Genomic DNA, 22,958 nt, shown 5'->3' on the forward strand with positions numbered 1-22,958 from the left:
CAAGTGTTAACCCTCTCTTTTCGGTGTGGGAGTAGAACACCGGATTCCATGTAGCTCTCATGGTCTATGTCGGTTATTGAAATATTTCCCTAATGTAAAATTAAATGAAGGTATGAAAGGTGTGTAATCTTACTAGGGCTTTCTTAAGGGTTTCTACATAGTGTAAGGGAGGGTATGTGACTTCTCTTGCATATTGCACTTGTGGGATCCTAAGAGATGGTTGTAGTAGTGTTCTCTTATGATTATGATGATTATGACTTATGTATCTTGAAGCTATGTTATGTGTGATCATTATGAATATGGTAAGTTATGATGAAATATGATCTTATGAATGTATGCATGAAGTAGGTTGCTAAATGTGATACTTGGCTTTGAATAGGGTTATGGGGTTCTATTCTTTGCATTGCACTAGTATTGGTTGGGTTGTCTACATGTTGGGATGATATTATGTTGGGTTGGACTATGATGCTTACTTTGTGTGCATATTGGATTTACTTGGTAAAAAGCATGTTTTCACTAAATGTCCTTTTATGCATGTTTCAATGGTGTTTATGCATAGTAGTCATACTTAGTACATTTGTTGTACTAACCCATATTTTCTCCCTTTTCCCCAAACATTTAGGTTCGGCCATTGAGGATTCAAGCTTACTTCTCAAGACACTTGGAGTTGCTTCCCCAAGTTGGTGAGTCCTCAAGTCCGAGGACAAGACCCTATGATCTTGCTTCTATGTTTAGTTCTTTGCTTATGTTGAAAGGCATTGTTGTACTATCCTATTTCAAGACTTCTTATTGATGTAAGGGCAAAGTCCCATTTTTTATACTTCTATGTCTAGATGGTACATTGTGACGTAGTTAGATTCTATTTTTCATATATGAAGTGAAGTTGAACTTCCAAAGTAAAAGTTTTAAATTTCCCATGATTTTATTCTATGATACATGTTATGACGAATGTTGAGGGCTTGTATAAGACCTCTTCGAGGTCGAATATGCCGGTGACGACTAGGGGGTGCTCTCGGGTCGTTACAACTCTAAACATAGATATTTAGTATATGATTTTGCAGATAATATGTTGTAGTTCCATCACCCTCTGTGACTCCAAATTTTTGAGTTATTTATAGAAATTATATCATATCACACCTGATTGAATGTTTTTAATTCGGAAAACTGAATTATTCAATGTTCTGCTTTGTCGTCATAATATTTAGCTGATAATAGTGAGTTCTATGTAGTTTTTATATTTGTTGTATTTTTTCTTAGATTAAGTAGTGTGAAAACTTGCTTGGTTTGTGTCTTTTAAATCTCTAGAGTGGACAACTATTCACTTATTGTCGTAGTTGCTTTGATTAGGGCATTGATACTGAAAGAAACTCAGTCAATGAGTACTTTGTAGTATATGAATTAAAGACGGCAAGCTTTCTTTGGATAGAGTAGATAAACAATTTCAACTTTAAAATGTTTTCTGCTTCACAACTCCTGCCAATCTGTAACATATTTTTGTTTGCTCTCAAGTACTATGGAGATAGGCAACACTACTTTGATGCAATTCAAAATGGGTTATCTGCTTATGTCCTTGAAATCTTTTCTTCTTTGTAATTATTTTTTGTACTGAAAACATGTGCGACTTGAACCAATTAACTTTTGTCTCTGCGAGTAAAAAAATGGGAGTATTTACATTGTGTCCACTTTGTGACTTCACAACAATCATCAAATGTTGATGATAAATATTTATCCCAGAAGCTTAACTTACTTTTTTTACTACATGAAAGGAATAACGGGGAAAAGTTTATAGAGTCGACGAAGCAATCGATATGACTCTAAATCTGCAAAAACAATTCTCATTTTTTGAGATCAAATCTGAAATCAATGATTGTTAGATAATGTTATTTTTCTTTCTTTATTTTTTGGATCGACAACTTCAATCTTATTAGAATATAATAACTTCACTAGAATTTTTTTTATTTTAAAAGACATACATGTGGTAGTGTGTGCTTATATTTGGTAATTCACTAAATTTTTCATTTGTACATTTTTCTGGCATTTGTAAATTGACTTGATCTTCTCTTTTTGCAGATTTAATTGAATCATTCTTTATGTAAGAATGAGTTGAATTGTGCTCATGGCATATAACCAGATTAAAAGTGAAGGTAGCCTATGGATGGTAAAAATATTGTAAACTTGAACTTTTCGAACTAGATAAGATAGACTGCAAAAGGGAACACTCAATTGTATATCTGTTAGACTTCTTTTTACCTAAAAAGTTCCCTGTTTCTTTCAATTATAATTTCCACAACAAGAATGATTGATGTAAACAATCACAAGAATTATTTTTCTAATGTTACTTGAAGAAAGGTCGGCATCATGTTTAGTTTGTTTGGACTGTTGTATTGTCACAATGACGAAAAGAAATCGAAATCATGCATGTTGGGCCCTTGCTGAGCACGAGTCATGCCCCTCTAGTTACCCTTATACATAAGCGAAGAAGGGTAGGACAAACACATCACTACAAGATTGTACCAAAAGCAACACAAGATGTATGAAAACAATAGCTCATGTATTGATACATACACGTGGTCATTACATATAAATCAAGTTGTCCACATGTAAGCCCAACATATTAGTTTTCCATTTTGTATTTGCTTCCTTCTTCATTCCTCTCTTTCTTCTTTAGATTAATTTCTTCTTCCAATGGTTGTTTCTTATTTTCCTCTTCTTCTCTATGTTCTTGCTTCATTTTTCCATCAACTGTTACATGTGGGTAAAATTTTTCACTTTATTATTCATTAAAAATTGAGCTTTTGACTTAATTTTTGAAATTGATGTTTGAAGAATTCTCATTTCAAGAAAAATAGTGAGAGGTTCGAAACTCATAGATGAATAGCGACGATTGAATTAGAAACCTCTTCCTTCAGAGTTCAGATTCCGACATAATCCCAAATATTCTGGTTCTTTTTTTTCCTCTACTAACTTCCAACAAAATGATGCTTTTAATATTGAAGAAACCCTTATATATAAGTGAAGAAGGGTACGACCAACACAACACTACAAAATTGTACCAAAACCAATACAAGATGTACGAAAAGAATAGTTCATGTATTGATACATACACGTGGTCATTATATATAAATTCTGTTGCCCACATGTAAGCCCAACATATCATTTTTTCCACTCTATTTATATTTACTTCCTTCTTCGCTCCTATCTTTCTTCCTCTGATTTTCTTCTTCCAATAGTTATTTCTTATTCTCCTCTTCTTCTCTATGTTCTTGTTTCATTTGTCCATCAACTGTTGCATGTGGGTAACTTTTTTCACTTTATTATTCATTAAAAATTGTGATTTTAACCTAATTTTTGAAATTGGTGTTTGAAAAATTCCCATTTCAAGGAAGATAGTGAGATGTTCAAAACTCATAGATAAATAGTGACGATTGAATTAGAAACCTCTTCCTTCGAAGGTTAGATTCTGACACAGTCCCTAATGTTTTTGTTTTTTTTCTTCTACTAACTTCCGACAAAACAAATCTTTTACTATTGAAAAAACCCTTATATGTAAATGAATAAGGGTAGGATGAACACATCACAACAAGATTGTACCAATATCAACACAAAATGTAGAAAAACAATAGCTCATGTATTGATACATACACGTGGCCATTACATATAAATCTAGTTGTCCAAATGTAAGCCTAACATATCAGCTTTTCCTCTTTGTATTTAATTCCTTCTTCAGTCCTATCTCTCTTCCTTTGATTAATTTCTCCTTCCAATGGTTATTTCTTATTCTCCTATTCTTCTCTATGTTCTTGCTTCATTTGTCCATTAAGTGTTGCATATGGGTAACATTTTTAACTTTATTATTGATTGAAAATTTGAGATTTTAACCTAATTTTTGATATTGGTGTTTGAAGAATTCTTATTTCAAGGAAGATAGTGAGAGGTTTGAAACTCATAGATGAATATTGACGATTGAATAAGAAACCTCTTCCTTCATAGGTCAGATTCCGACATAAACTTGTTGCTCCCAAATGCACACGCAAGTGTACGCAGTCGCTCAAGTAATATAGTTTCTTTTAGAAATGAGTTTTCGTTCCCAAGACTTATGATCAACTTATATTTATTAACTCAATTCCACAACTCGACAAAAGTAACCTTTTAAAAGAGTTTGATGATTGTTAATTACTACTACGACTTCTGCAATAAATAAAAGTAACTAATTTGAACGACTTCAAATGTATGTTTCAAGAAAGTAAAAGACAATTCCAGGGCTGCAACATGCTTTGGACTTCATGTTTCGTATCTTAGGCAATGAACTAATTTCGGTTATCAAGTTACCTATTTACAGGGTTAATTATATGAGTAGGGTCTCTCGACCTTTAGTCACGTACTCCAATTAGTTGTCTAACTACATCATTGAGTGGGGATAGGCAGTCCTAATTGGCGAGTGTTTATATGTCATCTTGTAACCAAGCTAGCGTTCGTCCAGGGGTCACTCCTAAACACAAATCAACTCAATGGAAGATCAAGATTTTTTTTTCTTTGATCTATTAACCTTATCCTCTCTCGATTTTAAGAATAGACAAGAGATTTATTTCTATGGTGATCAAACATGAAATACTAAAACAAGAATATAAAAGTAACTTAAACGATAACCAAGAATTAATTCAAAGCCTTCGATATTCAACAATCAATATGTAGCTATAGCACCAGAACAAGGGAGTTTAGCCACTCATAATATTCAAACACCACAAAATATAATTGTTCATGCTATTTCCAAAATAAAGAAGAGTTAGAAAATTGAAACATATTACAAAACTTGGATCTTGCTCTTGCACACAAAAAATATAATTGAACGCCCTACAAAATAGCCCTAGGGGTCTATTTATAGAAGCTAGGAAAACTAGAGTCTAAATCTAATTCAACAAGGATTCCTTTTTTAATCAATTTTCGCTGGACAATTTGGAACTGGGTTGGGGCGCCGCACCAGACAGTGCGCTAGGAAACCCTGGTTTCTTCCCCCTATGGCGCGCCGCGCCAGGCAGTGTGCCTGGTAAGTGTGGCTGTAGTAAGGCCCTTGGGGCCTCATGCCAGGTAGTGCACCTAGGCAAGGCTTCTGTAGTTCCTGCCTTGGCGCCCCGCGCCAGGCAGTACGCCACACCTTGGTGCTTCCCTTCTTAGTTTATTTTCGTGCTTCCTTGCTTCTCCTTTCTTCAAATCGACTCATTTTTTCTTGAAAGTTCTTGAAACACCTAATCATATGTTTTAATGCACAATCATCGCGAGTTAAACAAAACAAAGCTAATAGGCTCAAGATTATTCTTAAATTCAATCTCAACATGGGCAATTATTGGCAACTTTGGCATATAAATATGCCTAAGATCAGTCCCTAATAGGTTTTGTTCTTTTTTTTCTTCTACTGACGTCGTACAAAAAGATGCTTTTAATATTAAAGAAACCATTATATATAGGTGAAAAATTATAGGACGAACACAACACTACAAGATTGTACCAAAAGCAACACAAGATGTACGAAAATAATAGCTCATGTATTGATACATATACGTGGTCATTACATACAAATCCAATTGTCCACATGTATGCCCAACATATTAGTTTTCCCATTTTGTATTTGCTTCCTTCTTAACTCTTCCCTTTCTTCCTATGATTAATTTCTTGTTACAGTGGGTATTTCTTATTCTCCTCTTCTTCTCTATGTTCTTTCTTCGTTTGCCCATCAACTATTGCATGTGGGTAACTTTTTCACTTTATTATTCATTAAAAATTTAAGATGTTAATATAATTTTGTTAATTGGTGTTTGAAGAATTCTCATTTCAAGGAAGATAGTGAGAGGTTTGAAACTCATAGATAAATAGTGACGATTGAATAAGAAACCTCTTCCTTCAGAGGATAGATTTCGACATATATGTCTCTAATATTTTTTGTTTTTTTCTTTCTTTGACTGACTTCCAACAAAAATATGCATGTAATATTAAAGAAAAGAAAGATAACTAAACTGCTCTTAGAAAGGGATGGAAGCGGCTTCCTTGCGTTTGAACTTCATTTATTGAATATTATTGTGCAACTTCCTGAGTCTTTGGCTCTTTGTTAACTGATTTCACATTTATGTTTGTATTAACTAATGTTTTTCTGGTCAATTTGAAATATTGATTTTATCAATCATTCCATTTCAAAATCAAGTCCCCCTGAATAAGTAAGGCCCGTGATTCTAATTTTTACTATTTAATGAAAAATACAAACAGTTGGATTTGGGTTAGAGGCAACTTTTGAAAATATATTTTTATTATTTGGTTACCCAATTTGGGACATGAATGTTCTATTAATGTAGTTGATCTGCTTGTATTTTGAAATTACTGATATATGTGAATTAAAAACTTTGTAAGTCAATGTTATCTTGTACGTGAATCTTTCTTTTTGGTGCTTCTAGACCTATTCAACGAAATTTTGAATCACAGTCATGAACAAATATGGGCTTAAAGAGACAAAAAAAATGTGTTTTAAAAATATCAATGTATTGCAGTAACCCCATCCATGATAAGTCTGAATTAACTATATCAACAGGAATTATATAGTAAGGCTTTTGCCTATTTGGGATCTAAGAAGGCTCCAGAATTGGTGTCATTTCTTGTAAGTTCCCATAGTTTTATACTTGTATGCCTAATTTGTCAAGCAATTTTTAAATGAAACTTGAAATATCATGCTTCTTCCTCATGAATCTAACCAGTCAACGTATTTCACAAATACATTATAAAACTCCATATATGATAACTCTAAAGAACTGTTCATGAAAATTTATTGAAGAAAGCACAAAGAAGCTCAGAAAATTTAAGTAATTATATAACAATGTAATGCTCTTTCGAGATGAAGAAATGTATTATTGAAATCATTTGTCCAACTAAAGTGAAAAACTGCTGCTGATTTGGAAAATAATGGTCTTAAAGATTGCTTCATGCATGTGAGCAAGTGTATGTATCAAAATATCGAGTTTATATGTTCATATGTATTGAGAAATGTAGGGTATGTTCCATTTAATATGTCAATGTAACTTGGTGCATATTGCACTACATCTTTTTGTGCCTCAGTTAGATCACTTTCTTGTGTCAGCAAGCACGTTCACTAATTAATTTTTGATTGTTGGAAAGAGGAAGCATATGTTGTCAAATTATTATTTTTTTAAAAAGAATGGCTTATGCCTGGGTTGGTTCACCTCAACTTTTTTTTTTTTGCCTCTGCTTAGTATGTTCTTATGAATGTTATTTTACGGCATGAAACATGAGTGCACACATGACATAATAGTAAAAATGATATTCATTCATGCCATGTATACCGAAGGTAGTGAGATTCAAATGGGAGATATGGGCAGACATCATTTGCAAAATCCAATATACATATCAGTTTGATTTGGTATAATAATTTGCTTCATGAAAATATTTGAAATTAAGAGTTCATATCTTCTTAATTGTATTTTTGTTTATGATATGTTTTAAGTCTTGAGGTATTATTATACGATATATTTATTTAATTGAAGTGACTGATAGTCAGAACTAGCTAATTTTGTTTCTTTTAGTACTTCATTTTATTGTTGTCTGACAAGAATTGGGATGCTTTGCTTAGTTGAATTATGTTGATTCTCTGCTTAGGTTCATCTTTTTATTTGACGTGTAATACTTGAAATCTTGGGAGCTTCTTTCTTTGAATTTTGCACCTGATTGCTCAAGTATATAGCTCTTTTATTCCTTTGGTAGTTTTTGGCATAATTGGTTTCAACTATTATTATGATGCTCCCATAATATAGATAATGAAAAATGATAAATATTTTTACACTGTCTAAAACTACATTACCTCATCATGGCCATTCTACATAGATTTATCATTTTGTGCTATTGTAGGGGAAGAAATTAGAACATGTATTTTTTCAGCTATTGCAACTTGTTGTTGAGCATCACGAACTTCAATGGAGGATTTTGTTTCTAATTTTTTGATAATGCTCAACTAAACTTCTTCCTATTCATTGTGTAGGTGGTCTCTAATAAGTATAAACCCAACGATGAGTTGGGGTCAATCCCACAAGGAGTTATATGGTAAAGAATTCAATTATGAAGTTAAAACGTGTTCTAATCTTTTGTAGAAGTAAAAGGGTACGAAACACAAAAGAAATCACAAAGTTTTAATTATCAATATCAAAGGGGGATTTAGTAACCAATTTTTAACAAAATGTAATTAACACGGGATTTGAACAATTAGAGGGAGGATCTTAGGTATGTGATCAATCGAATACTATTTTTTCTTATGGATAATTATTAATTGCTTTAAGTTGTTGAGTCTCAATGGGTAGGAAAAGTTTTGAATATAATAGACACATATCATGTTTCGAGTGAGTTCTCTCGAACCTCAACAAGCTTAACAATACCAAACAACTCAATTCCTTAATTAACCCACTTTCTCAAGCTGGATGTAAATATGCAAATCAATACAACTATCAATCATTCATTCTACCACATACCTCTTTCTCAAGCAAGCATAGAGAGCTAAGCTAGAACCGAATTTGCAACTTCAGTTCATTAATTAAAGCATGAACAAATAATTAATCCCATTTCAAAACAACATTAAATTCAGTAATTAACAATACCCACAAGCTAATTTAGGTATTAGATTACATGATCACACCCCTAAGGTAAGGGGTTTTAGCCAACCATGGCAAAAAGTAAGAAATCGTTACCAAAAAGATTATCCATCCGAATTGTCGACAATCTGCAGTACTCAATGCCAAAATTAAAGCTCAAATCCAAGATCCAAATCTCCTCCAAGAATATTCAAAAAAAAGTAAAATATGTAAAAGCTCTCAAAAGCTGGGGAATACATTGTCTGGGAACCCCTTTTCTCCTTTCAAAAATAGAATTTATACGATCCCAAAAACTTCCCAAAATCTCAGCACGGAGTCCACTCGGAAAATTATTTAGGATCACCAATCGACTCTGTGATCCACCGAATTGCACTTCTTCTGGCCTTTTGGCTTGACTCCTACATACAAGCGTTCTAGAAGATTTGGCGAGCTAGAACGCTATCGCTATTCTATTCAGTGCGTCACTGAATTACTCTATTTCTCGTTGAGTTGGCTTAGTACATGGGCTACTTCACTGGAACTTTTGGTGGGCTGAAACTCACTCGGCGAGTCACCAAGTGGCTATTGCGAGCTCCAGCTTTACTTTTCTTCAGCTTTTCCAACTTTTTCGCACCGTAATGTCCTTTCCTTGTTCTAAAGTCTTCATTGCTCCATATCAAAACATTAATATCAGTTATGAAAACAAAATAGGTATTGAGGACACCAATTCATTGAATAATAAGCTTTAAATGAGTCAGAATTTCCGACACATCAACACCCGCAACTTAAACTTTTGCTTGTCCTCAAGTAAAACACAAGATCAATCAGGCCAAAAGTGATGTCTACAAATAGTGCTCCTGGAGACTCAACATGAATGCACACAAGGTTCAATCCACACATGCAATGTTCAATTGTGCACTAAAAGTTTCAAACTATGACTAGCCATCATCAAATAGAGTTCAAGCTCACAATGCTCACTTCAAAATGTAAAATTATGCTCAACAAGAGTATTCGAATGCCCTCACATAAAGAATGATTTCATGCTCTTAAAAATCCAATCAAGAATCACAAATAAGGAATTGGAATCAATTCTCACACTCCCTATAAGAAAACATGCGTGATTTTACTCATAGGCTTGCCAATATTTTCCAACCAACACATCACTCGGCTCATGCAAGATCACAAAGGTCTTTCAAGGCTTGTAATTGGGCTGAGTGTACATGTATGATCATTTTGGCTTAGTGACTTCTACATTCATGAAGCATGGCTCAAATTTCACTTCTCTTCCTTTTATTTCATTCTTTCATCTTCAAAACTCATCCTTGGCCTATTCATAGCACACAAAAAAATTATAGCTCATCGAACACCCCTTTTATTTCCACAACATTGCACAATCGACATAAATTCATGTTTTCATTTTCTCTTTTCAACCTTTTCCTTTTTTTTTATATGGAGGGGTTCCATCTTTTTCTTAACCACAAGTTCCCAAGGATGAATTTCACGAACTTCTTGATCGATTTCTTTCATCATTCTTACCACACCCCAACTTAGGCATTTGGCCTAAGTTGGCTATTCAAACAAACCAATGATTCACGAAGGTTTTAGGTGGGGAGGACAAGGCCATTTGTGTCCAAAGAAAATGTTAGGCTCAAATGGTGCCTAGCTGGGTTCACACACTCACAAGGTGGTCACACAAAGGTATAACTATTAGGTTCACTCTCAAAAATTTATGCCTAAGATCATTTCCGTCATTCACCAAAGTTAGTCGATTGGACCAACGACGTAAATTCTAGGTATTACCATGTACATAGTTCAATTAAACCTTACCATACAAGGCATTCAACACAATCATCGATCATGACTCTACAAGTTAAGCTCGCGTGCAACGGTCATTGCAAGACCCACATTGACAATCCAACTAGTCACAATGAGATGCTAAGAGTTCATCATGAGCACTATTCAAGTCATCAGTATTGATCATAACCGGCACACAAATGCATAAGATAACAACAATCACTACACGATCAAGCAATCAAGAGAGAGACTAATGATTCAAAGTCAACATTCACAATTAAAGCATTCATTGAGTGAACAAAGACAACAAAACACCAAATATCCAAAATAATGAAATAAAAATAAAATACACCTAAGAGGATATGTATAAAAATACCCTCACCCCACCAAAATACTAAACAGTTTCCTCAATGTAAAACATAAACTAAATGTATCAACAGTCAATATAATGGATGGAGAGTAAAGATACCCCTATCAAGCTAGGCCTGAGGTGAACTCTGTGCATCTAGGGTTGCCTCAACCTAGGCACCAGTGCCAGGCTCGACTCCAGCTATGGAGATTTGTGCAACTATCTCCTCTGTGGGCTAATTTGGATATGTCGCGCAGTGAGGCCCTTGTAGCAACCTATACCAAGTCACTTTCTAGATCCTCTAAATCCTCGAACACTTCCTCATCACGAGTCCCTAGCTCATCTTTATACGTCTCAACTGCATCGGACTCTCCATCATCGTCAACTATAGCAGCATCTCTGGTCATAGTAGCCGGAGGGATCTCAGAAACAGCTAGTATATCTAAACTAGGGTCCTCGGGAACATCTACATTGCCCCACAGCATCGATATGTTGATGGATTTCAGCTCATCCATATCTCGACACAAACCGATAATATCAACATTCAAAGCTGTCACATTTGCAGATCCACAATCAGATGTCTTACATACCTCAACCTGAGCGGTGAGGGCATCCAATGCCAACCCATGGGCCATGATCATCTTTCGATGTACTCTCAACTCCTTCTGAATGGGACCCAATGTCGTATTTATCGCTCGGTCAATCATAGATGGCACACCGACATCAATGGGGGACGGGAAGTAGAAGTAGTAGAAGGAGAAATAGAAGGTGAGGGGGTAGGTATACCTAAATTCTCATCTTCTTGAGTGGGTTGAGTAGTGCCGGCCTCTATGGAATCTACATCCACAACTGAGGATGTGTCTACCGGGGCTTTCTTCCTCCGTTCAGCCTCATCCTTTGTATATTCTGCTTCTATTCTCCAAATATTAGTGGACGAGGTAGGACTCACCTCAGCATTAGTCTTCTCCACAAAAGGCACGTCATCTCGATAGCACAAATCGCTGATAAGAACTGGAAATGACAATGAGGTTTGGTTTTGTTTCGCCCTCATCGCCATCTTTTGTGAAATTACAACCTTGAGATTTAGCCACTCCTGATCAATAATACACACCAGTAATGTATCCTTGTGAAGGCATCAAGGTGCTGGAGATGAACCCAAACCAATATAAGAAGCAACATTTAAGTCCGTCTCAATCACAACCCCTGCCTCTATCCATGAGGGAGTGACATCATGATATACCGTGAGTTTACGGTATTTCTAATACATTTTACTTACAAGTTGTGTGTGTCTAGGGCCTTTTTGTATTGGTTTTTATGTGTTTTAATTGTATTTTGCAGGAAAGATGTTCAGGCATGGAGGTATCGAGATAGCTGAAAGAAATGCAGAAAAAGGGCATTCACAGAGGTGATCTATGGACCGTAGGTCCATTAGCGGTCCGTGGGTGATGGCCGTAGATCAACAGGCAAGGCATGGATGACAAATCAGGGAAATCTGACCAAGTGTGGAACCACGGTGGCCATTGACGTCCTGATTAATCCGTAGAATGATACTGCGAGGGTTCCAGTACCTGATTTTTGAAGATTCCAAGTGTGAAGCTACGGAGGGGATTGACGGACTGTAGATCGATCTACGGTTCGTACTGTAAGTCCGTCGTTTCCTTCAGAGAAGCAGATTTTTGGAAGCTAAAATATTTTCTAAGTCCTGGCTGACGGAAGGGACTTACGGACCGTAGATCCATCGACGGTCTGTAAGTCAGTCTCGTGGAATGAAGACAGGTGCCTGAACAAACTTTCCTTAATTTGTTTCCCTTTTAATTTAGGATTTGTTTTCTATAAATATGGCATGTAAACCTCGTTTTTGGGAGTTAGACATTATTATTCTAGTTTTACTTTGTGGTTTTGGAGATTAATTTGCAACTCTAGCAATTATTGATTTCCTAAGTGCATTTTGAAGATTATGGTTTCGCAATTCAAGTTGAATTTCTGGGTTTATTATTCTCTTTACGTAAGTTCATGATTTCTTCATCTAAAACTATGAAGTGTGTTCTTGCTAATATAGGTAACTAAATCCACAACTAGGGTTGTGGGAACCATGAGCGATTAACAAAGTATGAATAGTACATAAGCAATTCTTGAATAGTGTTTTGCATGCATTGATAATTCTTTCGTTTAGAAGTCTTTTTAACGAGTGCACGCGTTAGAACTCTCCTTGTTGCTACTTGCCGGACCAAAGAGGTAATCAACAAGAAAAGAATTATCAACATAGATTTAGTGTGATACTATCTAAAAGGCTAGTGTCGATTGGTGCGAAGTAATAACTAAGCCAAACACCGATTATGATGTCTAATATGAGGTAAAGGTAAGGGTTAGTAAATTATACACACGTAGCCGGACCAAGGTGCGGGATGAAATTCTCTAGATGCCAGACCAAGGATTTAGAGATACCTAACTTATCACTTTGCATGTAATACACTAGGAAAGGATTGTTGTTACTAGGATTACTGCGTTATGAGCTTGTGGGGAACACGTATACCCTAGTTATTTCTATTATCTTGATAACAACCAAAGTTGAGTTTTGATTACTTATTACTTATTAAATTCTTACTATTTGTTTCACACAAACAAACCCCCCCCCCCCCTTTAATTACTTGCTTCTGGAAGTAATTTAACTAATTGAATATAATTATTGGTTAACGTAAAGTCTAAACCATTTTCCTCGTGGGATCGACCCCAACCTACAAGTTGGGTTCTTTACTTGATAACGATCGCTTATACTTCTGTAGGGAGGTGTAATTTGAGTGTATAACATCACTCAGCAACGGGGCCAACTACCCCTTCAAATCTTCTAATGTCTTAGTTTTGACTCTATCAGACAAAGAGTGGATACTGCGTAGTGTAGTCCAACACAGCAATAATATCATTTTCACAACACATTACCTTCTTACCCCACACCTCTACGTAGTCTACCGGTGCCATCAACCCAGCTTTCTTTTTCCCTTTCGGGATCAACTTTGCATAGACCTCGTAAAATTCTTAAACCCATGAAGGTACATATGGATTTTGAGGTTTTGTGAACTATTGGAATTTGTGGAAACGCAACGTCTCCCACACAACTGGATACCTGTCCACCATACCATCCGTAGACAACCACTTCTCTTCAAGAATTTTCTGCAAGCCTGCGGCCTTTAATCAGTTCATGGACCAAGGAGGATGTGCTGGGACCGAAGGCACTTGAGGTGTCTATGCTACTGTAGGTGCTGGAAGTCGTGCCAATGGATCATGAACTACTTTAGAACGCAGTTCCTAACACTTCTGCTTTAGAAAGTCTCCCTTAGTTGTCGGTGTGTGAATAGGAGTCCTCGACCCCGCAACTTCCTCACCCTCAAACCTAGAGGAAGTAAGATGGGTGGAGTTGATGCTCAAATTGTCTAATGAACTCGAACTCGAACTGGGACTTGCTAGCACCTGCTTCTTCCCTTTCCCTTAACATTCTATAGAATAGGTTTTAGGATGAGTAGCTCGGGGAGGTGCAACTCTGCTGCGATAACAACCCTGTTGGCCTTCTTTTAGAGCGCTGGACCTCGTACGGGAATCTTTGGTCTAGCCATTTATGTAGAACAACACAAATAAAACACATGAGGTCGAAAAGGGTTAGTGAAATAAAATTTTCAAAAAGTTGCAGGAAAACTCACCGACCAGTTCGGCGAGAAAAATGGGACTTGTCCAATGTTACAGAAAGATTCAGCACAAAAGGGAGAGACTAAACCAGCACACCACATCCTCCTAATACATATAGTAACCCTGATAAAACTTGCTCATACAAATTACAACATACATAAATACAGGAGTTGGGTTCATTCCGATATCTATATCTTGCTTCATTTGGACCTGTTTCATTCCATTACTCAACAATATTGAGTTCTTTTCACATTATAGAGACATTCAAATATCTAATTATACAACAAAAGACTTATACAAAACCAAGTTTTTAACACGATTATAAATATGGTAACAAGATAGTATTACAATTCTGGTACTGAATACAACAGACACAATGGAGAAGGCAAAACAGATCATTGTTCAACTTGGCAAGCAAGAAAGATCAGTAATGTATCAAAATAAACATAAAAAACAGATATGTCATAGCTTCATCGCTTCAATCCATGCAGTCAGCAAGAAGAGATTAATGAGTGTTCAACATTAGCATTTCCTGAAATTCAATAACAGAAAACAAGTTATGGTTACATCTGACAAAATTTGAACACATGACTAGTAATAAAGGATACAAAATGCGAGCAAACTATTTCTCTATGTAAACGGATGTTCGTTAACTGTTTAGCAATGAAAATGAATAGATACATTCAGCTGAAGTCCTTAACTGACATCTAAGTCACCACAATTTCCATACATACACATCAGTTATGTTCTTTTTCTTTCTTTTTTTTTTTCTTTTTGGGGGGCATAAGTGAAAAGTATTACATGAATAATTCACCAAGACATTGTCAAGAGTATGCATAGTTGGTTTTAAGGCTCGGTCACTATCACTACCAAATTAGGCTAACACCACGTTGACAGAGTTTTATGCCATTACAATTATTCAATATGGTATAGAAATTGTCTAACCAATGGTAGCATCATTAGTGAACAATAGATAGAATGTGATCATAACTCTCTTCTTTCAGGGACAATATCAAATCCCTTTCTCATTCCACCATCTTCTACAAGTCTATTGACGGTCTTTATCGTCAGGGGATTGACAATGCTTTCTACATAGATTTCTATAGCATCGTATCCTCCATCATCAACAGATCCCTCCACATAAACACTTTGCTTTAGTCGTCTGGTTGAACCATCTGGTTGCACATACTATCATAGTAACAAAGACTAGAATAATTGATGAATAAAGATTTATAATCGTCATGTGACTCGTCATATCCAAAACCAAATTTTGTATTGGAAGAGGTACGCAATGCCGAATCATGTATTTTCTTTTACATTCTAATACTTGGGTTCCATATATACGTCTCCAATCCGTCATTGCAGAGACAGATGAGTCCATTAAGAGATCCGATAAATGAAGCTGATAAATTCGGAGGATCCATGTGAATTAGCTCCTCATCAGTTAGTTGTCGTTTGTTAACAGAGGAAGGAGATGACAAAACTAGAGGTTTTCAAATATAATACCACGGTTTCTAAATTTTTTATCATTGGCTGCTATTTTCAGATGCGTATTCACAAAATGAGGGCTAGAGATTTGTTGATTCCACGATTTCAAAACGGATGTAAATCTCAATAGAGACTCTGCGGGCAGCCGTAAGAGAATGTCTGTAAGGATTTCATTTGGGATTATGTTTTCAGTTGTTGTAGAAATAGGAGTAGTGAAAATGAAACGATACCATGAGAGAAGGAACTTGAATAGATAAATCCAATCCCGAAATGAAAGAAACGAAAACATGGCGAAACAGAGAGTGAAAAATAGAGCAGACAGTGAAGCAGAGTAGTATTTTTGTTTTTCCAACGGCTCTCACTTATATATTAAAAGGTGTCGGGACGTCAAATAAAATAAGAGACTACCAAACCTAATTAAAAGAGGATGGATTAATGAATATATTTAGAATAATTTTAAATGTGATCTAATATCTATTATATATATTTAGAATAATTTTAAAATTCAAAGTTCAAGATGAATGTTTGAAAAAATTTCCACTTTTGCCTTTTCCTTGAATGGAGTTTTGTATTTTCTAGGAGATAAATTACACAATTTGCAAAGCTAAATTTATGATTTCAAGAGTCAAATCTCTTCTCATCTAAGCCTCGACAAGGAGATAATATCAAAGTAAGCATAATAATATTTTGCGTGGAAAATAATAAAGTGACAAAGTCATGTAAATTCGCATCTGGCTCGTTTGCGTTCATAGCAACACGGTTAATAGATAGAAGAACTGAGTTTTATCAGCATGCATTCCCTTGAGAAGCTTGCCTCAAAGTCGAAGACTTCCTATTGGAGATACCACATTTATTTTACACTAAAAACTTGTCATGTGGAATTGTAAGTCATAAAATAGTCTTTCTATCTCCATGAGGTAGAAATAAGTTTGAGTACACTCTGTCCTCCTAATCTACCTCATTATGCTACTATGCTGGGTTTGTTGTTATTGTTGGCTCAATGTGAAGATGGATTATCTGGATATAATTCACTCTTAATTGTAGCTAAAAGTAGTAGCTAGACAACCGAGTCAATACGAGGAAATTAAGTAAGCTCAAATTAAGGAATATTAATTTTCTTGTCAGATTACACTAGGAACTTATAGTGATTTTACTTTTAGTATTTTGTGAGGAATGATATCTCGTCTATTCGAAGGTTCTTTTATTTATTAATGAAGAACGGAGGATAAAAAAATCATCTCGTCTATAAATTATCTTAGATCACGGTATAGAAACAATAGCTTGTCTTGAATACATGTGCACTTCCTTTTTCCTTTTTTATTGTGTCTTTTTAGCATAGTTGTTGCATATTGTATTTAGTTTTTTAGCAGATAAGTAATTTAGTGTTCAATGATAGAAGGATGTTATATACACACACTCACACGAAATTGGTAAAAGGTGTAATAGAGCACATTAACATATTACACAATCCAAATATATTTCCAATAAAAACTTAATAATTCAAACAAATGCTTTTGAATACAAATATTGCACGAATCTAGAAATGCTAACAAGAAAATATGATGTATGGATTCATATATATTTTAAACTAAGCAGAACTCTTACAGGATATTGTTAGGGGATTAACAATGATTTCTCCATAGATTTCTGCAGTATTGCATTCCTTAACAATAGCAGTGTGCTTGAATTTTTTAGTTGAAATATCATGATTTTTTCGGGAATCAAAAGTAAAATGTCACCCTTATCTGACAGGCAAAGGTATATAGAAAATGTGAAAATGGGTGAATCAAACCCATACAATACAGCATATTGAGGATATTCGATAGTGAACTGGTTCATCTATGATACATTAACTCTGCGATCTTTCAAAATCCAGACATCAAAGGTAGTACCTGGCTTACAAGTATAGAGCACAGAAAGTTCACTTTCCACAATTCCCAGTTTGATATTAAAAATTTCTTCTCCACAAATGGGAAGCTCCAAGCTTCCCTATGTCTCGTCTGCTACATCAAATGAAATGATGTTGCGCACATTGTAATCGTGAATACCCGTAGATGCAGCCCAATAAATCTTCCCATTGATAAGTTTACCTGAATAATTTAATAGAAAGATTCCCTGAAGTTGGTCATGGAGTGTTGTCCAAGAATCAGTTCTCAAACTGTAAATATTGACAACAACCCTTAGGTTGGACAACTTACCATTGCAAGAATTACCACAATGATCAATAAATAGGGCTTTATAATCGTTACGTGATTCATCGTATCCAAAACCATATTTGGTATAGCAAGAGGTACCCCACGATGACTTAAGTAATTTCTTAGACTTCTTAATGGTGGGGTTCCATATATATGTATCCCTTCTCCGATTAAAAAGACAAATCAGCCCATTGACCGAACCCACAAAGAAAGGTGGTGAACATGGAGGATCCATCTGAAATAGTTCTTGAGTGAGTTGTTGTTTGTTAAACAGAGGAGGGAGTGAACAAAACCTGATATTTTCAAAGAAGCCTGGAAATAGAACTATATGATATTTGTTTAATTTGAGATGGGTATTCACAAAATCGAGGATAGATATGAGTTGTTGCCATGATTTTGACACACACATACATTTCAAGAGAGACTTTGTGGCCAGCCTTAAGAGAATGTCTGCTATGATTTCATTTGGGAGTATCGAATCATGATTTGTTATTAAAATGAAATGATACCAAGAGAGAAGGAATTTGACTAGAAGGGTCTGATAAATCCAATCCCTAAAAGAAAGAAACCAAAACATGGTGGGCGAGCAAGAGAGTGAAAACAGAGCAGAGAGTGAGGGGTGAAAAATGAGTAGTATTTTTGTTTTTCCAATGGCTCTTGACTTATATATAGACTGCTAAACCTAATTAAAAGATGATGGAATACTAAATATATTTAGAATGATTTTAAATGTGATTTGATATATGTCATATATATTTAGAATAATTCTAAGTGTGATCTAATAAATGTTATATATATTTAGAATAATTTTAAATGTGATCTAATATCTTTTATATATATTTAGAATAATTTTAAATGTGTCTAATATCTATTATATAAATAAATATATATATATATATATATTTAGAATAATTTTAAATGTGATCTAATATCTATTTTATATATATATATATATATATATATATATATATATATATATATATATATATATATATATATATTTAGAACACAATTTTAAATGTGATCTAGCTAGTATCTATTATATATATTTAGGATAATTTTAAATGTGATCTAGTGTCTATTATATATATTTAGAATAATTTTAAATGAGATCAAGCTAGTATCTATAGAGAATGGAACAAATTGGCGGATTATTTAACTAATAAAGTTGTTCATTTTGCAGGTACAGATACAATTACAAAAACATACAATCAGGTTCAATAATTACCACTTCAGGCTCAAGCTATTCGTCAATTGGAAAAATGCAAAATCCCCAATTTGCGGATTAATAAAGTACAAAATAAGGGTTTTATTGTACATACAAACAACTCAGAACGAAACTGAGAAGATATATACCAACAGAAATAGGAACATTTACAAGGAATTTATGTTAGCTAAACATTGAGAGATGGTTCAGTTCATACCTGTTCTTTTGAGACTGTATTATTTGTATACAGTGGTATTAGTTCCTTTGGAACTCATTTCGTACACAATGGACGAGTATGGACGATGATACTGATACTGTCGTGACCATTTCTCAGATGATTCTGGTCATTTTCTCGTTCTATTTTTGCCTTCTCAATCTTTGAGCCGAAAAAGTCTTCTATGAGATTGATTCCATGACATTTGTGAGAGTTTTAAATGTCTACATGGAAGTCACTCAAGCTCAACGAGATGAATGAATCTTAGACGAGAAAGAGGCCATGGAAGGGCATGGAACCTTTTGGCAAGCTGAGTTGATGAAGATCGGATAGTCCCATCCGGGCCTTAGATTTTGTATGGTTCTTTCTCCTTCTTTCTTTTTCCTTTTTGTTTGTTCCTTTTTTATTTTGCACTCGAGTCACTTTTGGGCTCGTGTAGGTTGTTTTCGTTGTTTTGTTTTATAATAAATGAGTAGCGGCCCGATTTGAACCAATTTTTTTTATGATTTTACAAAGGGTAATAGTGAAAAATATGGGAGATCAAGAGTCAATTCTTTTCTCGTTTAAGCCTCGATGAGCAGATAATATCAAGGTAATCATAATAATATTTTGCGTGGAAAATAATAAAGTGACAAAGTCATGTAAATTCGCATCTGGCTCGTTTGTGTTCATAGCAACATGGTTAATGGAATAGTTATCATACTAGTAACTTGAGTAATTATAAAGATGTACATAGAATAACTGAGTTTGTTTCATCAGCATGCATTCCCTTGAGAAGCTTGCCTCAAAGTTGAAAACTTCCCTATTGGAGATACCATATTTATTTTACCCTAAAAACTTATCATGCGGAATTGTAAGTTATAAAACAGTATTTCTATCTCCATGAGGTAGGAGTAAGTCTGAGTACAATTTGTCCTCCTCATACCTCGTTATGGTACTATACTGGGTATGTTGTTATTGTTGGCTCAATGCGAAGATGGATTATATAGATGTAACTCATTCTTAATTCTAGCTGAAAATAGTAGCTACGCAACCAAGTGGTATGTCAATAAGAGGAAAGTACACTCAAATTAAGAAAGATTAATTTTGTTGTCGGATTACACTAGGTAACTTATAGTGATTTTACTTTTAGTTGGTACATATTGTATTTAATTTTTTAGCAGATAATTTAGTAGTCAATGATTCTAAATACATGGAAGGATGCTATATATGAACACACTCACACGAAATTGGTGAAAGGTGTCGTAGACCACATCAACTTATTACAAAATCCAAATCTATTTCCAATATAAAAACTTAACAATTCAAACAACTGCTTTTGAAACATGTACATTGCTCCATATTTATTGCTTTAGAATACAAGTATTATAATAATTGACGATAGAGGACTACGTGCAATGCACAACTCTAAAAATGCTTACAAGATGTACAAGCTATACAAGAAAATATGATGTATGGATTCATATACATTTTAAACTAAGCAGAACTCTTACCGGATATTGTTAGGGGATTAGCAATGCTTTCTGCATAGATTTCTACAGTATTGCATTCCTTAACAAAAGCAGTATGCTTGAATTTTTTAGTTGAACCATCAAATATCATGATTTTTCTGGGAATCAAGAGTAAAATGTCACCCTTATCTGATTGTCGAAGGTATATAGAAAATGTGAAAATGGGTGAATCAAACCCATACAACACAACATATTGAGGATATTCGATGGTGAATCATTTCATCCATGATACATTAACTCTAGAATCTTTCAAAATCCAAGCATCAGAAGTAGTACCTGGATTACAAGTATAAAGCATAGAAAGGTCACTTCCCACAACTCCAGTTTGATATTAAAAACTTCTTCTCCACAAATGGGAAGCTCCAAGCTTCCCCATGTCTCGTCTGCTACATCAAATGAAATGATGTTGCACACATTGTAATCATGAATACCCATAGATGCAGGTTGTCCAAGAATTAGTTCTCGAACTGTAAATATTGACAACAACCCTCGTGTTAGAAAACTCACCATTGTAAGAATTACCACAATGATCAATAAATAGGGCTTTATAATCATCTTGTGAGTGATCGTATCCAAAACCATATTTGGTATAGCAAGAGGTACCCCACGATGACTTAAGTAATTTTTTAGATGTCCTAATGGTGGGGTTCTATATTTATGTATCCCTTCTCCGATTGAAAAGACAAATCAACCCATTGACAGAACCCACAAAGAAAGGTGGTGAACAGGGAGGATCCATGTGAAATAGCTCTTGAGTGAGTTGTTTGTTAAACAAAGGAGGGATTGAACAAAACTTGATATTTTCAAAGATGCCTGGAAATAGAACTATATGATGTTTTTTCTAATTTGAGATGGGTATTCACAAAATCGGGGCTAGATATGAGTTGATGCCATGATTTCGACACACACATACATTTCAAGAGAGACTCTATGGGCAGCCTTATGAGAATGTCTGTTATGATTTCATTTGCAAGTATCAAATCATGATTTTTAGTGAAAATGAAATGATACCATGAGAGAATTGATTTTAATAGAACAGTCTAATTAATTCAATCCCGAAAAGCAACAAATGAAAACATGGTAGAATGTTTTTCTCTGAAGTGAGGAAGTAGAAAATCAGTGAAGTAGGATTTGAGTCTAAAATTGTGTTCTCTTAAAATGACTTTGTCTGACTCATATATTTATATTCCTTCAACAAAATAAGATAAGGAAGAATTTAAAGAGATTCAATATGATCCAATATCTACTATGTATATATTTAGAATAATTTTAATCATGTAGAAATAATATTAGTATTCTTCTATTAAAGGGGGTCATCTCTCTTTGGGTCGGCCCTTGATCCCCGCATATTCAAATGTGTAATGGATAATTTCATAAATAGCTTTAATGTATTTCTATATCTTATCTCTAGTTAATTTGAATGTATGAAATAGAGAGAGTGTATTAATTGTTTTTCCTTAAAAGATCATAAATAAGAAAGGATAATTTTATTAATTTACTATTTATGCATCAATCCAAATTGACTTAATACATAAATATGTCATTTAACTTGGCCATCAAATATGGGGCTTCCTACTTCTAGAATAAGTAAGATGATATGTTAAATATTTTTACAATTTTAATTTATAAAATAAATTATTTTGGGCGTTCGTACATAAACATAAATCCTAATTTGTATAGAAGTAGATATTTGTAGTACAATGGGATTGAGAAGTATCGCCTAAAATCTTTGATCTGGAGCATTTCCATAATTGCTAAGTTTAATTGACAGATCTAATTATAGTCTTTTACCCTGAAAAGCAGGAAACAATCCACAAGTCGAAATAATCTATGATATCCATTTGCTTCAAATATCTAATTATTCAAGATTGAACTACAAATCTGATACTAAAGACAACGGGATAGAA

At 34.5% G+C, this 22,958-nt stretch overlaps 1 protein-coding gene and 2 pseudogenes across 2 annotated transcripts in view; all 3 read right to left on the minus strand.

Annotated features, from left to right (window-relative positions):
* LOC125830831 (40S ribosomal protein S9-2) overlaps positions 1 to 22,958 on the minus strand; it is a 396,173-nt gene that overhangs the window by 67,688 nt on the left and 305,527 nt on the right. The gene's annotated exons all lie outside the window — the stretch shown is intronic.
* On the minus strand, positions 17,513 to 18,696 carry LOC125830827 (F-box/kelch-repeat protein At3g23880-like; annotated as a pseudogene).
* Positions 21,017 to 21,790, minus strand: LOC125830708 (F-box/kelch-repeat protein At3g23880-like; annotated as a pseudogene).

The sequence above is a fragment of the Solanum verrucosum genome, unplaced genomic scaffold, assembly GCF_900185275.1.
Source record: "Solanum verrucosum unplaced genomic scaffold, falcon-dt-bn FXZP01000154.1, whole genome shotgun sequence".
Taxonomy (NCBI): Eukaryota; Viridiplantae; Streptophyta; class Magnoliopsida; order Solanales; family Solanaceae; genus Solanum; species Solanum verrucosum.